General features: G+C 37.0%; 1 protein-coding gene across 3 annotated transcripts in view; it reads left to right on the top strand.

Annotated features, from left to right (window-relative positions):
- The first annotated feature begins 7,956 nt into the window (after positions 1-7,956).
- The window catches only part of LOC140748790 (uncharacterized), a 28,966-nt gene continuing 19,884 nt past the window's right edge, over positions 7,957-17,038 (top strand). For all 3 annotated transcript variants that reach the window (XM_073081684.1, XM_073081685.1, XM_073081683.1), the window contains exon 1: positions 7,957-8,120. The gene's annotated coding sequence lies outside the window, so the exon portion shown is untranslated. The remainder of the gene's footprint in view (positions 8,121-17,038) is intronic.

Below are 17,038 nucleotides of genomic sequence, written 5' to 3'. Positions count from 1 at the left end.
GAAAATTAAAATGAATTTATTAAATTTATTGTTGCTTGTTTAAAACTGAAGGAAAATTATATTAATACTAGTGGTGCCCGCGGCTTCGCCCGCATTTGAAAGAAATAATATGACATACATAAAACGGAAAATTTGTACCTGCATTGGAATGACAGTGGTGCCATCTGTCGAAAATTGGTCTTACCAACTCCCAAACCCTCGTGGGCTCTTGGACAACAACTTTGCTAAAGATCATCACTTGATCAAATCAATAGTTTCCGATTCTATAACTACTTACGAATTAAAAATTAATTAAAAAAACCATTTCCCACGGACTAAATTGTGAATTTAAACCATTCTCGAACCCCTTGAACACACTCAACAAATTTCATCAAAATCAGTCCAGTCGTTTAGGAGGAGTTAAGTGACATACACACGCACATAAGAAATATATATATAAAGATTGAGAGAAAATTCAAATTAAGTTAGAAGGCTATAGAGTTTGTAATATATCATATTGAAAATGGCGTGAAAACCATTATTTTAAAAGAATATTGACCATGTTATTTTTTACTACGACAAATAATTGTTTTGGGTTACTTTTATGTTTTTAACGCAGCAACTGTACAAGTGGGTACATCAATTTTGCAAAATTTAAAGTGTCTATCTGTTACAGTTATTTTAATAAACGTAAAAATGCCGAAAAAATCCTTCGATTATTTTTTTTTCCTTTTTATGTGTAATACCTATTTATTATTATAACAGTTAACTAATAAAAAAATCAAGTGTCTATCTATCCATTACTGTTCAATAGATCCTTGTGACAGACGGACACATAGCGGAGGCTAAGTATTTTAATCCCGTTTTTCACTTTCTGCATGGAACTCTAATAAAGTACCTAATAAGAAAAAAAATGTGAGCCGTCACGGGACGCCTGGCAGATGTGAAACATCGACATTATTTTGTAAAAGTAATATGCAGAAAAGAACATATTGTGATAGGAACTAAATATGTCATAATGATTAAATAAAATATTACGATTTTTTTCCAGATAACGATGACTATTTATTGAATAAACATTTATTTTCATTAATTATTGCGCATGGCGACGCGTCGCCACACCGTACACACTACTGCATATAGACTGTATAATAATCAGTGTATATATATACCATCGTATAGCGTGGCGATGTGTCGCCACGGCATGTGTCGCCACGCCAGAAATCGGTTTTACGTGCGGCTATAGATGTTTCACATCAAAAAAATCAGGTGTCTATCTATCTATTTGAGTTCCATAGATCCTTGTAATAGTCAAGCTGACAACCATAGATTAGTATAGTATCTCACCGCCTTGTAATTGAAGGAAGCCACAAATGGCTGACACAAACGTAAAATGGCTGACTGTTTCCCCATTACGTCTCCGACTGTCATGGTGTAATTTACGCGGAACAATGCCGACATGTGCGGTTAAGTGGTGCAAAAACAACACGAAATCGAAGAAAAGCTGCCGAGAAATATCGTTTCATTTGTAATAAGTGGTGCAAAAACAACACGAAATCGAAGAAAAGCTGCCGAGAAATATCGTTTCATTTGTAAATGCTCTAAATTAGTTTTAGAGTTGACAACATTAGTATTTTGGTCCCAGTTACCTACAACTGTTTCTATGGAACCCTATCAAAAAACAAAAATAATAACTTATTTTTTTATTTTAATGGCATCCGCATAGCAACATCATTGCCCACTGTTTAAACTTTAACGGATAAAAAATTAATATCCCAACCCGAACAGGTGGCGTGTCAAGTCAATAAAGTCGATCAGCGTCGACGGTGGCTGAATGCTAATGCTAAACGTCGATGCTTTTGCCTTACGTCATTGTGGATTTAAAAAAAAAACATTATGGCGGGAAATTGGAAAATTATAATATCGTGGTTTACTAATAATGTTTAATGCCGATGTCTTTGCCTTACGGCAATGTGGGTTAAAAAAAAAATATCATTATGGCGAGTTGGCGGAAAAATCGGAAAATTTAATATTGTGGTTTACTAAATGCCGATACTTTTGCCTTACGTCATTGTGGATTTAAAAAAATCAATATGGCGGGAAATCGGAAAACAATAATATGGTGGCTTACTAAATGCTAATGCTAAATGCCGATGCTTTTGCCTTACGTTTTGTGGATTAAAAAAAAACAATATCATTATGGCGGGAAATCGGGAAATTATATCTGAAATTATTAAAGTAATTGTTGGTTTACTCCATTTGTATTTGCAAAAATTAATCAATACGTATACAACCTATTTTAGTTTGTTGTGTTCTTTTATAGTGGCTGGTAACAGACATATCTCTCCCAATGTAAAGTTAAAAAGAATTATTTTTATTATTCGAAACTTCGCTCTGACGTTTTATTTCAATAGTAATGGTCTATTTCATTTGCATTATATGAATAAATATGCATTTAAATAATAATTTTAGAAGCTGTTCAAACGTTTATCAAATTTTTTACATTTTATTTTTTAACAAAAAATATAATCTGTACCTACTATGTATATCGAAGTAGCATAGATAAAAAATATAAGGAAAGTAAAGTAAAAAATAGGTAAAATTATGTAATTGTTTTTATTATAAGCACGCACAGGTTATTAATACTTATGGTTACCTATCCACGAAATAAAACAGAACCAAATTAACCTAATGACGCTACGTATTACGTTTAAGAGTCTATTGTTCTACTCTACTTGGAAGCAACGTATTGTTCCCTTCAAAGAAATATAGCAATAAATATAGATTTGTGCGCGCTACTCATTCATAAAACGAACCTCATGAATGAACAAGTTTAAAAACTAAAAACTACAATCCTTAGCGGAAGTGAAACTAAAACCAATTATCTAATAAGAACATCTCCCAACAAGGCTGTATAATCCTCATCGCTTAAACATCGCGATGACTGGCGAAAAACAAAACAATACCCATAGACAATCGCGCCAAATTTCCAAACAAACTACAGATATTATCTGTTACAAAAAATCAAAGCCACAGATTGCTTATGAATTATGAATTTATTGACTTTTTGTAAATACTTTTTGAATTTGATCAAAGTAATTGGGTCTGTTCGCCATTGTTTTTTTATTGGTTATTTTATACTTAAATCTAACTATAAAAACGCAGTTTTATTTTAACAAGGACAATTTTAACACCAATACTTACATCGTTATACGTCAATACATCGCTGGCGTTGAAAAAAATCACTATTTTTGCATCTTTGAAGGTAGTAGAACCCTGTGGTTCGACTCCGGCGGCACCACCGCCACACCTATTTCTGCTTAATAACAGCAGTGTTAAGCGCTGCTGTGTTCCGGTTTGAAGGGTGTGGTAAGGGAGACATACTTTTCCGAGGCGTTCCAGCTTAGTCCTCAGGGGTAGCGGCACATCTGTGCCCGACCTCAGGTAGGAATATTTAATCCTATTCGGGATTTTTACCGATGTCCATGGGCGGCAGTAGCCACTTACTATCAGATTGCACGCTCGTCTGCTACTCCAATATTATTAAAAAAATCTTTCTTATAGAACTCCTTGTCATAGCGCTCCGGGAATACCTCGGGAGGAAGTTCATTTCATATAAAGCCAAATGATGCATGACTGCCAGTACATATGCATGGAACCTCACTTGTGCAACGGAGGTAGTGTGATGTAGACTAAAGGACAAATAATTCATCTGTCGGAAAATGGTCCAAATAAATTATTAAATGGTACTTTTTGAATCTCATAACAAGAATACAACGGACTCTCCTTGAGGTATTTTGCAAATATATTACTTACTAGCTGACCCGGCAAACTTTGTACCGCCTCAAAATCTATTCATCAAATATATTTCATATAAAATATAGCCTATGTTACTCGTAGATAATGTAGCTTTCGAATGGTGAAAGAATTTTTAAAATCGGTCCAGTAGTTTTTGAGCCTATTCATTACAATCCAACAAACAAACAAAGTTTTCCTCTTTATAATATTAGTATCGATAATAGTTTTGGGTTCGAATCCTGGCCAAGCAGATATACAGAGTTGTGTATGTTTGTCTATTAGTCATAGCGTATCCAGGGCATGAAATACTACATAAGGGCTATAAGCATTATTTTATAATACATTGTGTATCATTACCATTCTGAATTCAATAAAATAATGACCGATATGTGAATGACTTCACCAACACAAGAACTGCTTGACGCGTGTAATAGATGTTTTTTTATAATATAGGAGTAGCAGACGAGCATGCAGTCCACCTGATGGTAAGTGGCTACTGCCGCCCATGGACATCTGTAATCAACTGCAGATAGGATTAGATATTCCTACCTGAGGTCGGCCACAGATGCGCCGCTACCCCTGAGGACTAAGCTGAAACGCCTCGGAAAAGTATGTCTCCCTTACCACACCCTTCAAACCAGAACACAGCAGCGCTTAACACTGCTGTTATTAGGTAGAAATAGGTGTAGCGGTGGTGCCGCCGGAGTCGAACCACAAAGGGTTCTACTACCTTAATTACAAATTGTATTGAAAACGTACTTACTACTTACCTACTTGTCACTTGTAAAAGTCACTCTCAAGATTACATTGTTAGCAACTAAAGCCTCGATGATTTAAAAACAAAAGCATTGTAATTGAAATGAAGCAACACTGGCACTATGGAACAGGTTTCTGTTGCCAAACGCCGTGTTCTATGCTAAACGACCAACGATACCATCATTATTGTCTATGACTCGCACGTTCCAATTTCAAAATGCAGATCGATGACAGGGGGATCGTAGAGACGTATTCATACTAATTTCTTTTCAGAATTTACTCTTAAAAATAAATATAGTTCAAAAAAACTAAAAAACACGCTTTTATGATTAAATCAACTAAAAAGTAGAAATTAATTTTCAATCTAGGAATCAATTAAGGAACAGTAATTTGTATAATTGTAAAAAAGGCGTAGAGTGCTCCACTTATCAATTTTCGAAAAGCACCCCACAATTTTTAGTATTTGTTGTTATAGCGACCATCATTATGCATCGTCTGTAAAAAAAATCAAGTGTCTATCTATTACGGTTTAAGAGATAAAGCCCTGTGACTCACGAACAGACAGTGGAGGGTTTCGTTTTATCCTTTGAGTACGGAATCCTAAAAATCATTCTACAAGATGGCATTATAGATATGTTTCAGTACATTTGAGTTATAGGGAAATAAAATTATTATTTTCCAAAGCTAAAAATCAATCTAGTAACTTTGCCTGAACACTCCATAAGGCGCTTTCTCTCGCCTCGAAAATCGTTAATCCTGAGGATATTGATAAGGACAATGGTACAAAATTATTAAAATCGTGTATTGTCATCGGTTTTTGATAATTCTTCAAAATTTTGAATTAAGCTGAACGTTCAAAGTGGATAGAAATCGGGCTCAAAGATTCCGTTACTGTTACGTACATACATACAAACGTACAACCCAAGCTAATAAAAGCGTGTTAATTAATAACACTTAATCCTATTGTCGCATTCAAAAAATAGTAATTATCTAATAATAACGTTGTGATGATATTCCTTAAAAGTAGCTAAAGGGACTTCATAAATACTAACATACTTAAGTAAATTATATAAGATAAAGTTGTTGTTAAATAAAATTAGTCCAAAATTTCTTCTATTTACATCTACATAACGAAAATGATGACGATAATAAGTTAATGTGATGACTTAACCTTAAGTAATAGTTGAGTTACTAAGTTTTAGTTTTTTGGTGGTAGAACCCTTCGAGTCCGGAGGCACCACCGCCACCCCTATTATAACAGTATCTAGTAAAGTATAGGACTGTTATGGTCTAGTTTAAAAGGTGTGGTACATAGATTAGTAAAGATTACTCACTCCTAACAAGAAAATGTAACCAGTTTTGACTATTGAAATTGTCACTGTCATCTATTTTCGTGTTTGACAAATATTAAATCTAGTTTTTAGAGCATTCACATATGAAATATTTATCTGCACTCTTTCTCCGATTTCGTTTTATTTTTGCACCACTTAACTGCACATGCCGGCATTGTTCCGCGTAAATTACACCATGACAGTCGGAGACGTAATGGGAAAACAGTCAGCCATTTTACATGTGTCGGCTATCTAATGGCTTCATTCAATTACAAGGCGGTGAGATATTTATACTTATCTATAGGTACAGGATACAAACTTATTTAAGGCGTTCTCACTTATTCTTCAAAGGTATCAAAAGCAACGCATCCGTGGCTGAATCTTATTTGGGATTGATTATCGATGTCCATGGGCAACAGGAATAAACTTGGCACCTAATTATCACAAACAAATGTTAACAAAAAAAACAACCGACTTCTATGTCACTACAAAGTAAAAAATAATTGAAATAAATGTTGGTTTAGTACATATTTCTGAAGTCGGCGCTCAATAATGTTGGATAACGATGTAAACAGCGTGTCTAATATGAGCGCCGACTTCAGAAATATGTACTGCTCGAAGAAATTACTCTACACGGATTACTAGAAGAACAATTTACTCCACACCTCCCCTGTTCCTAAAAAGGACCCACAAGATGGCGGCTCGTCGTCTAAACAACAAATTGGTTCGATGACGCTGCAGGCGGCCGCCAAATAATGATATTTACATATTGTTTTGTCACTTTCCTCTTTATTATTTAGCTTAATAGTTTGGTTTAGCTTTAGCTTTGTTTTTTTTATATAATTCTATCTGAATTGATTTGAAGGTAGAACCCTCTGTGGTACGACTCCGGCGGCACCATCGCTATTTCTGCATAATAACAGCAATGTAACGGAGCTGTGTTCTGGTTTGAAGGGTGTGGTAAGGGAGACATACTTATCCGAGGCGTTCTTGCTTAGTCCTTACGGGTAGCCGGGCATTTGTGGGCGACTTCAGGTGGGAATCTAATCTTATCTGGGGTTGATTACAGATGTCCATACGGCAGTAGCCACTTACCATCAGGTGGACTGCATGCTCGTCTGCTACTTCAATATTATAAAAAACAGTCTAGCGTTTTCAGTTGAAAATTTAAAATGATTCGTTACAAATCGTTTAAGGGGTAATTTTTCCCGTATTATAAAATTGAAAAAAAAGACTAGTAGGTATAGTTCGCGTAAAAGTGCTAGTCCGCTCTGAATATAGAAATGAATCGCGTCGCCATAGCAAATTGTATGACTACATCCGCTCGCAACAACTTCAGAGCGGACTAGCTGTTTGGCGCGGACTATACCTACGTTAAAAGTATTTGTAGCACGCAATACAGCGTATGGAGACAACAAGCTTGCCACTATCTAATAAAAGATTTTTGACCTATTTTATATCAACACTAATATTATAAAGAGAAAAACTTTGTTTTTTTGTTTGGTTGTAATGAATAGGCTCAAAAACTACTGGATCGATTTTAAAAATTCTTTCACCATTCGAAAGCTACATTATCCACGAGTAACATAGGCTATATTTTATATGAAATATATTTGATAAATAGATTTTGAGGCGGTACAAAGTTTGCCGAGTCAGCTAGTAATTCATAGAAAGATAGATAGACGATAGAAAACAATACCTTTTTACTGTAATTAGGTATATAATTAACTAATCGAACTTTTGTAGTATTAAATCCTATAAAATAAGTAGGTACATTAACCAACCAACAAAGTTCAATTATAATCTTTTATTAAATATTAACAAATAGGTAGGTACTCTGCCGTGCTTTAATTCTATGGTTGCGTGTTCGACACTACTTCACACATCCGTTTATGTATAAAATATTGAAATATCCAAGGGCTTACATAATATAATAATCATAAGTTTTATTTATTTACTTTAATTAAAAAATGCGTAACAAATCAATCACATACACCCTACTAACGCCATCTAGCGTCGAGTAGCGGCACCGTTCTATTTTTACGAGGTAACCTTGCCATAGCAATTGGCACAGCGAATGAAGTTCAAACTTTGACTACTTTGACAGTTGTAATGTAACAGTGGTCATCTTATTTTTTATATCTCCCAGCATTTTGATACAAAATATTAGTAATTCGTGAAGTGGTATTACGTGAACACGATGAAAATAAGATCCCACGCACTTCGAGAACGGTGGAATGCGGCTCGCTAGTATTGGTGAGTGTTCTAAACGTGGAATAACACGCTAAATGTCCTTATTTTTAACTGATTAAAAAAAACTGTAGTCAATTGGCTGTTAACCTTTTAACTAAAGGCGAGATACGCGTAATTTGACGCTATGCCGTGTATAATTTTATTACTGGCCGTCTCGACACCGCATATATTAGCTGCGTTCCTGAACAGAACAAGAGCTGTGTTCGGCATTCAAAATCAACATAGAACCAATCGGTTACTTATCGTACATAATTGTGTTGTTATCTCAATTAGGACAAAATTCACATTTGAACCTTTGATTGGCTCTAAACCGTGTGATAAAACTAATACACTTACATATTTTTATCTATTTTTACCAAAATTGGTTGGCTGATTCGGATGTTTTTTTTTAATTGTGCAACCGGTGTATGTAAATAAGGCGACTGGATCTCATCGGTTTTGAAAAAATACAGGTTCGTTATTTTTTTGTTCTATCTAATCAAATGATAATAGTTTTTTACTATAAGATGCCATGGTATGTAATCTGTTACATTTTTAGAATGATAGTGTTATCTACCTGCCAGTAACCAAATTCTGATCGCTTTTATTTACTCTAATATATAATAAACTATGTACTTTTCAAATATTTATCAATAGAATGCCCTTGTTATCTATTTTTTTAAATAGGAATATATAAAAGTTCTCTATATTTACAATAATGAGGATAAACAATTTTTAATGTATAATTTTAAATTTCGAATTGTACCTACTTAAAATTAATTGGAATGTTGCTAAAATGTTTTATTTTTAAAAGTAAATGTTACTTTATAGAACAACTTATTATTTATTATTCTATTTTTAAATTAACTCCGCTTTATCTTTGAATTGACATTGTATGCTCTAATATTTAATTTTAGTGTGCTTCGCAGATAAAAACTATAATTCCATTTACTTAAAGTGTTTCAAATTTAACTTTGTAATTACTAAACCGTGGTAAATGCAATATTTTTTAACACCTGTTCTTACCTTCGCACCATTTGTACAAATATTATTTAATACTGAACTTTAACTAGTCAAACATTATTATCACCTTTAGAAGTTATTGGTAGGATTATCCACTTAATACCTATTGAGACCGCACACTTTATGAAGTGCAAACTAAACAGTAGTTAAGTGGAATAACTTCTTAGAATATGTGGTTAATAATATGTTAAAGATATTGTTGATATTTCTTTTTAAACATTGAAATAGGAAATGAGGCTGCAGTTCACATGGTGGTAAGTGGCTATGCTGCCCATGGATATCTGTAATAAACCCCAGCTGAGATTAAATTCTAACCTTAGGTTGGCCACATATATAGTTCGCATAAAACTGCTAGTCCTCTGAATATAGAAATGATTCGCGTCACTATAGCAAATTGTATGATTACACCTGCCCGCAACAACTTCAGAGCGGACTAGCAGTTTGGCGATAACTATATCTTGCTAACAAACGAATGAGCTGAACCACTAAGGGTTCTAGAACCTTTAAAGTACATGTGAGAGGACAATCTCACTCCCTAGGTGTGACTCCGCATCTATGATAGATAGGCTTCAGGTAGAACCTGTTCCTTATGGAGTTGATTATAGATGACCATACAGTGACCACTTACCATCAGGTGGTTACCTCGATTACTTCTTCAATCTTATATGATTGAAGAAGTAATTAAGTTTCTATAGAAAAAAGGAATAATATAATCAGCCTTATGTATAGTGTGGGAAGCAGTGATAGCCTAGTGGTTAAGAAACTCGGCCTCTTGATCGAGGGGTCCGAGGTTCGAATCCCAGGCACCTCTGATTATTCAAACTTATGTGCGTATTAGGAATTAATTATCACTTGCTAAACGGTGAAGGAAAACATCGTAAGGAAACCAGCATACCTGGGAGATTTAAAAAAAAAATCTCAAAGGTATGTGAAGTCTACCAATACGCACTTGTCCAGCGCGGTAGACTATGGCCTAATCCTTCTCATTCTGAGAGGAGACCCGTGCTCAGCAGTGAGACAGTAATGGGTTGATGATGATGATGTATAGTTTGAGAACAAAATCTTGACTACTAAACCTATATGCATATGAGCCAGTCATTCCCACATTTTTAGGAACATAAAACAGTTTGCTGCTAAGCTCTATGCTAATAATATAAATCGTCGATGACCTGAGTAGTAGTCACCATACCAGTCTGATACACAGAGGATTCTAGGTTTGAACTCCGGTTTGTCCCTGTAGTTCCGGGACTAGAATAGGGCTACGGTATCCCCTGCTTGTCGTAAGAGGCGACTAAAAGGGGGCTTCCGGGGTTGCTGGCGGCAAGAGTGGGAGCTCGAACCGTCCAGCAAGCGACCCCGGAAAGGACGGCAGTATGTGTGGTCCGTTGTAAACACTACATGGTGTGGTACCGTCGTAAACACTACATGGTGTGGGAGGTGCGAAAACTGCTCCCCCAGGGTAGAGCCCGTTGGGCATCACGCTTGGAGGGCTCCGGTTGTGTTCCGTTGGAGATCCCGGAGTTCTCCTACAAGCGCTGAGGACGGCCACCGGGGGGTTTTGGTGCGGTAAAAATCCCACATAACACGGCGTCGCTGCCACGTCGTTGGGTACCTTTTGGAGGTTTCCCCCTCGAGAAGAAAAATAATGATCATACCAATTGCCATCTCCAACAACCCATTACTGTCCCACTGCTGGGCACGGGTCTCCTCTCGGAATGACAAGGATTAGACCATAGTCCATAGTGCTGGCCAAGTGCGTATTGGTAGACTTCACATACCTTTGAGAACTATTTCTAAAGATCCCTTAGGTATGCAGGTTTCCTTACTATGTTTTCCTTCACCAAGCAAGTGATAATTAATTGCTAATACGCACAATTTGAAAACTCAGAGGCATTCCTGGAATTCGAAGCTCAGACGTTGTTCTGACTACAATAGGGCTTCGGTATCCTCTGTCTCTAGTAAGTAGAAACTTGCTTTCGGGGTTGCGGGCGGCAAGAGTGGGAGCTTGAACCCCCCGGCCAGCGACCACGGGTAGGACGGCGGTATGTGTGGTCACATACCGTCGTGAACACCAGATGGTGTGGCAAGAGTGAATGCTCCCCTAGGGCAGAGCCCGATCGGGGCATTGCGCTTGGAGGACTCTGGGTGTGCGATCCCGGAGTCCTCTACGCAGCGTCGAGGATGGCCACCGGCGGGGTTTTAATGCGGTAAAAGTACGCCGCATTTATTTCTGTCTTATAATAGCAGTGTTAAATGCTGCTGTGTTCTTATGTGGTTTGAAAGGTGTGGTAAGGCAGACAGCTTAGTCCTCAGGGGTAGCGGTGAATCTGTGGCCGACTTCAGGTAGGAATTAAATCTTATCCGAGGTCGATCACAGATGCCCATATACGGCAGAACGGCAGTATATGGGCATCTTATAAAACAATATCTCGACGTTTCTTTGTGATAAGACCCGTGCCCAGCTGTGGGATAGCAATATCAAACGAAGCAATATTGAGGCAGAGTGAACCAATAAAGTCAATTAAACGATTTATTAACAATTATAGAATATTATTGGGAACGCGATGCTAATAGGAACGCAACGCTCATTGCTTCGTAGCACTGGTGTATCAAAAAAGTTACGTTACGCAAGTCAAGACTAGAAGGTAGAACCCAGTATGGTTCGACTCCGGCGGCATCACCGCCACACCTATTTATAACAGCAGTGTTAAGCGCTGCTGTGTTCTGGTTTGAGGGGTGTGGTAAGGGAGAGAGACTTTTCCGAGGCTTTCCAGCTTAGTCCTCAGGGTAGTGGCGCATCCGTGACCGACTTCAGGTAGGAGTATCTTATCTTATCTGGGGTTGATTACAGATATCCATGGGCAGTAGCCACTTACATCATTTGGGATGCTTGCTAAGCTTTTGGTCTGCTACTCCTATATTATGAAAAAAGATAAAATCTGACCGTCGAAGCCGCAGAAAGCTAGTAATACAAATCATCAACCATTCGATGCTAAAAAACTTACTAAACCATAATATTTGATAAGTGAAATAGAAAGATACTTCACCGCCTTGAAATTTAGTGCAGCCACAAAAGTATGATTTTATCATTTATTGTTTGAATATTTGACAAATGAAAAACATTCTTAGAGAAAATTTACGTATAAATAACAAATACTACGGTATTTACATAATAAATAAATAAGCATTTTAAACATTTTAGGGACATTTTAGAACGGGGACGTGACAGCACTTTATTTATATAATTTCAATTCTCAAAACTGAACACTTTCTTGTTCATTATCATTATCATCAACCTATTATCATCCCACTGCTGAGCACGGGTCTCTTCTCAGAGTGAGAAGGATTAGGCCATAGTCCACCGCGCTGGACAAGTGCGTATTGGTAGACTTCACATACCTGTGAAATGTTTTTATTTTTATAAATATCTCAGGTATACTTTCTTGTTAGGAGTGATCAATCTATGTATGTTACTCATCTAAGACCATACCATAAGATCTTAGACCAGAATTACAAGTACAGATGAATAATTTAACGAAACTTGTTTTCGAAGATTGTATCGACTTAGGATGTAGGTAGCCTAAGTTTTATAGTAGGCACTGCCTAATAAGATATGTGCAAGTATCTGGGGTCCGGAGTTCGAATCCCAGCTATGGTTTTAGGGTTCCGTACCCATAGCCTATAAACGAACCCTGTTACTGTTTGTTCGTCTGTCACAGGGCTCTATATTTTAAACCCTTATAATCCTTACTTCCTTACTAATATTATAAATCCGAAAGTAACTCTGTCTGTCTGTCTGGTTGTCTCTTCTTCACGCCCAAACCACTGAACCGATTTTAATGAAATTTTGTACAAAGATAGTCTGAGACCCGAGAAAGGACATAGGATAGTTTTTATCCCGGAAATTCCACGGGAACTAGGGATGGCGATCTAAGATCGATTAATCGGAGAATCGATATTTTGGACCCAAAAAATCTATTATTTTAATCGATATTAGTAAGGATTGAATCGTAAACTATGCATTTGATCAAGTGATGATCTTTAGCAAAGTTGAAGGTACGAATTTTCAGTTTTATGTATGTTAATATGTTATATTATTTTCTTTTAAACGCGGGTGAAGCCGCGGGCAAAAACTAGTATAGGATAAGTAGACGAGCATGCGGTCCACCTAATGTTAAGCTACTGCCGCCCATGAACATCAAATCAAATCATTTTTTTTAATTCAAAATAGCTTCTTTACAGAGCACTTTTTGAATGTCAATACAACCACCACCACTTCAAAAGGTGTTTCGTTATGGAGAAGAAGCGGCGTAAGAAACTCCATAACACACATCTTTTAAAAAAAATATGTCTTTTACAATGTTAAACTTAACCTGGTACATGTGGAGCTGGAACTACTTCAGACCGCACCGTTTTGTCAGTCAAATAATCACTTAGTTTATAGTACGCTTTTCTACATAGCGTTTGTTTAACGATATGTTTAAACTTTTTTTTGTGAGATCCAATCTCATCTGTATTCAATCCCAGATAGGATTAGTTATTCCTACTTGAGGTCGGCGCCGCGCCGCTACCCCTGAGATCTAAGCTGGAACGCCTCGGAAAAGTATGTCTCCCTTACCACACTTCAAACCAGAATACAGCAGCGCCTAACACTGCTGTTATATCAGAAATAGATGTGGCGGTGGTGCAGCCGGAGTCGAACCACAAAGGGTTCTACCACCTTTACATTTGCTACTGAAACAGTGATAGGGATTGAAACTTGGCCTCGATCTGGGTCCGAGGTTCGAATCCCACGCAACCATTTTTTAACACATCGTAAGGAAACTTCACTTAATTATTTAAAAAAGAAAAATCTCAAAGGTATGTGAAGTCTACCAATACGCACTTGTCCAGCGCGGTGGACTATGGCCTAATCCTTCTCATTCTGCGAGGAGACCCGTGCCCAGCAGTGGGACAGTAATGAGTTATCGACGAATAATACATTAAGTTTATTTAGTTAGTTTCTTATAAATAATTAATAATTATGTTAATTTACCTTAAGAAGCTATCAAGAAGCAGTGGTTCTAAAATTAGCCTCTCAAATCGGAGAGGACCGAAGTTAAAATCTCAACGCACATTTTTTTCAAAATTACGTGTATTAGAAATTAATTAACACTTTGTTTTGCTTAGCTTAATGAAAAAAAACATTTTTTTTAAATTATGTATTGTACAAAAAACAAGAATGTGTTGAGCCGTCGAAATTTAGATTGTTTCTACTATTCGGGCCCCTGTCTTGTGGAGGCCCTGGAGCAGCAGCCTGGTGCCTAACTACATTTGACAATTCTAGTAAGTCATGATTTTCAAATTTAAATTTTGAAGGTGGTAGAACCCTTTGTGGTTCGACTCCAGCGGCACCACCGCCACACCTATTACTACCTAACAGCAGTGTTAGTCGCTGCTGTGTTCCGGTTAGAAGGATGTGGTAAGGGAGACAGACTTTTCCGAGGCGTTCCAGCTTAGTCCTCAGAGGTAGCGGCGCATCTGTGACCGACCTTAGGTGGGAATATCTAATCCTATCTGGGGTTGATTACAGATGTCCATGGGCAGCAGTAGCCACTTACCATCAGGTGGACTGTATGCTCGTCTGCTACTCGTATATTATAAAAAAAAAAAAAAACTTTGATGAGCAACAATTACATAGATTGATTATAAATAATTGGCCAAGTGCAAGTCGCACACTGAGGGTTCCGTACCATTAACATTTTTTTTATTTTTAGTATTTGTTATTATGCAGCCATTGAAGTAAATACATTGTGAAAATCTCAAAGGTTTACCTATTATAGTTAAATGGATAAAGCGAAAATCGTCGAAAAATAACGCTTTATTGTATGGCGAACCCCATTTATTTTCAACGTTTTGATGTGAAACATCTATAGCCGCACGTAAAACCGATTTCTGGCGTGGCGACGCATGCCGCCACGCTATACGATGGTATATATATACAGTCTATATGCAGTAGTGTGTACGGTGTGGCGACGCGTCGCCATGCGCAATCGAATTCAATAAATAGTAATAGTAGTAGTTAATAGGAAAAAATCGTAATATTTTATTTTATCATTATGACATATTTAGTTCCTATCACAATATGTTCTTTTCTGCATATTACTTTTACAAAATAATGTCGATGTTTCACATCTGCCAGGTGTCCCGTGACGGCTCACATTTTTTTATTTTTTTATTTTTAGTATTTCTTGTTATAGCGGCCACCATTATACATACTCTATGAAAAATTCAAGTGTCTATTTATTACGGTTCAGGAGATAGAGCCCTGTGACAGACGGACAGACAGCGAAGTCTTAGTAACGGGGTTCCATTTTTACCCTTTGGGTACGGAACCCTAAAACGAGCATAAGTTGGGTATTTGAGCGCAAACCAAGTTTATTCTTAATGGATCAATTATTGATTTGTACAATCTAATACCGTGGGACCACTGTCACCGTAGATATGAACTTGATCTATAAAACACAGGATATTTCACATGTAATCAAACTTAACATATATTATTATAGAAACATGTCTTTAATCGACGTCCGTTACCCGTGAGAAATAGTTAGGGAAATAAAGTTTTATTACAAAATATATTAAAGATCTTTTAAAAGTAGTTTGAAGAGTTCGAAGGTGGTAGAACCCTCTGTGGTTCGACTCCGGCGGCACCACCGCCACATATATTTCTGTTATAACAGCAGTGTTGAGCGCTGCTGTGTTCTGGTTTGAAATGTGGTAAGGGAGACATACTTTTCCGAGGCGTTCCAGCTTAGTCCATCGGTAGCGGCGCATCTGTGGCCGACTTCAGTTAGGAATATCTAATCCTACAGTTGATTACAGATGTCCTTGGGCGGCAGTAGCGTAAATCAGGTGGGCTGCATGCTCGTCTGCTACTCCTATATTATAAAAAAGTGATCAGATTCAAGTTCGGTGAAATGAAACTAGATTAAATGGATCAAATATTTTTGCGTGGTGATAAATAAATGTTTCCCAAAGCAAACCAGTTATAAATGCTACATTGAGGTCGGCCTGTTTGGATGTCAATGTAGTAAAAACACTATTAACATATTCTGTTATCTTTATAACTATACTAGTAGAACCCAGATTTTGTCCTGAGCTTTTTATTACAAGTTTTTTTATTAACTCGCTATTTAAGTATGAGTCGAATGTTAGAAGCGTTGATAGTAGTTTTATAATATAGGAGTTGTAGACGAGCATGCAGTCCACCAGATTTACGCTACTGCCGCCCAAGGACATCTGTAAACAACTTCAGATAGGATTAAATGATAGGATAGGATGAGTGGAACTCGTACATTCAAGGTTCCGTACTACCAAATTTTTATTATTTTTTTATTTTTAGTATTTGTTATCATAGCAGCTATATAAGAATGAATGAACTGTGAAATTTTAAACTGTGTATCTATTACGGTTCAATAGATAAAGCGAAAAATGTTGAAATAGCGGTTTCTTGTATGGCAAGCCCTATTTATTTTAAAGATTTTTTATTTTTAGTATTCGCTGTTATAGCGGTCACCATTATATGTATACATGAGCTTTTGCCCGCGGCTTCGTTCGCGTTACGAAGTAGTATTTTCATCCCCTATTTTATCCCCTTGGGGATAGAATTGATCAAAATTCTTTCTTAACGGATGCCTACGTCATAACATCTACCTGCATGCCAAATTTCAGCCCGATCCGTCCAGTGGTTTGGGCTGTGCGTTGATAGTTCACTACGTCAGTCAGTCACCTTTGAGTTATATATATTTAGATATTCTGTGAAAATTCCAGTGTCTGTCTATTACGATTCCAGAGAGAGCCCTACGACAGACGGGCAGACAGCGGAGGCTTAGTAATAGGGTTTCGTTTGTATACGGAACCCTAAAAAGCTATGGAAC

This window comes from Epargyreus clarus, unplaced genomic scaffold (genome assembly GCF_041222505.1).
Source record: "Epargyreus clarus isolate Ecla_fem2 unplaced genomic scaffold, WU_Ecla_fem_2.2 ptg000016l, whole genome shotgun sequence".
In the NCBI taxonomy this organism is placed as follows: Eukaryota; Metazoa; Arthropoda; class Insecta; order Lepidoptera; family Hesperiidae; genus Epargyreus; species Epargyreus clarus.
The sequence above is the reverse complement of the archived record's forward strand: the minus strand, read 5'-3'. Positions and strand labels throughout refer to the sequence as shown.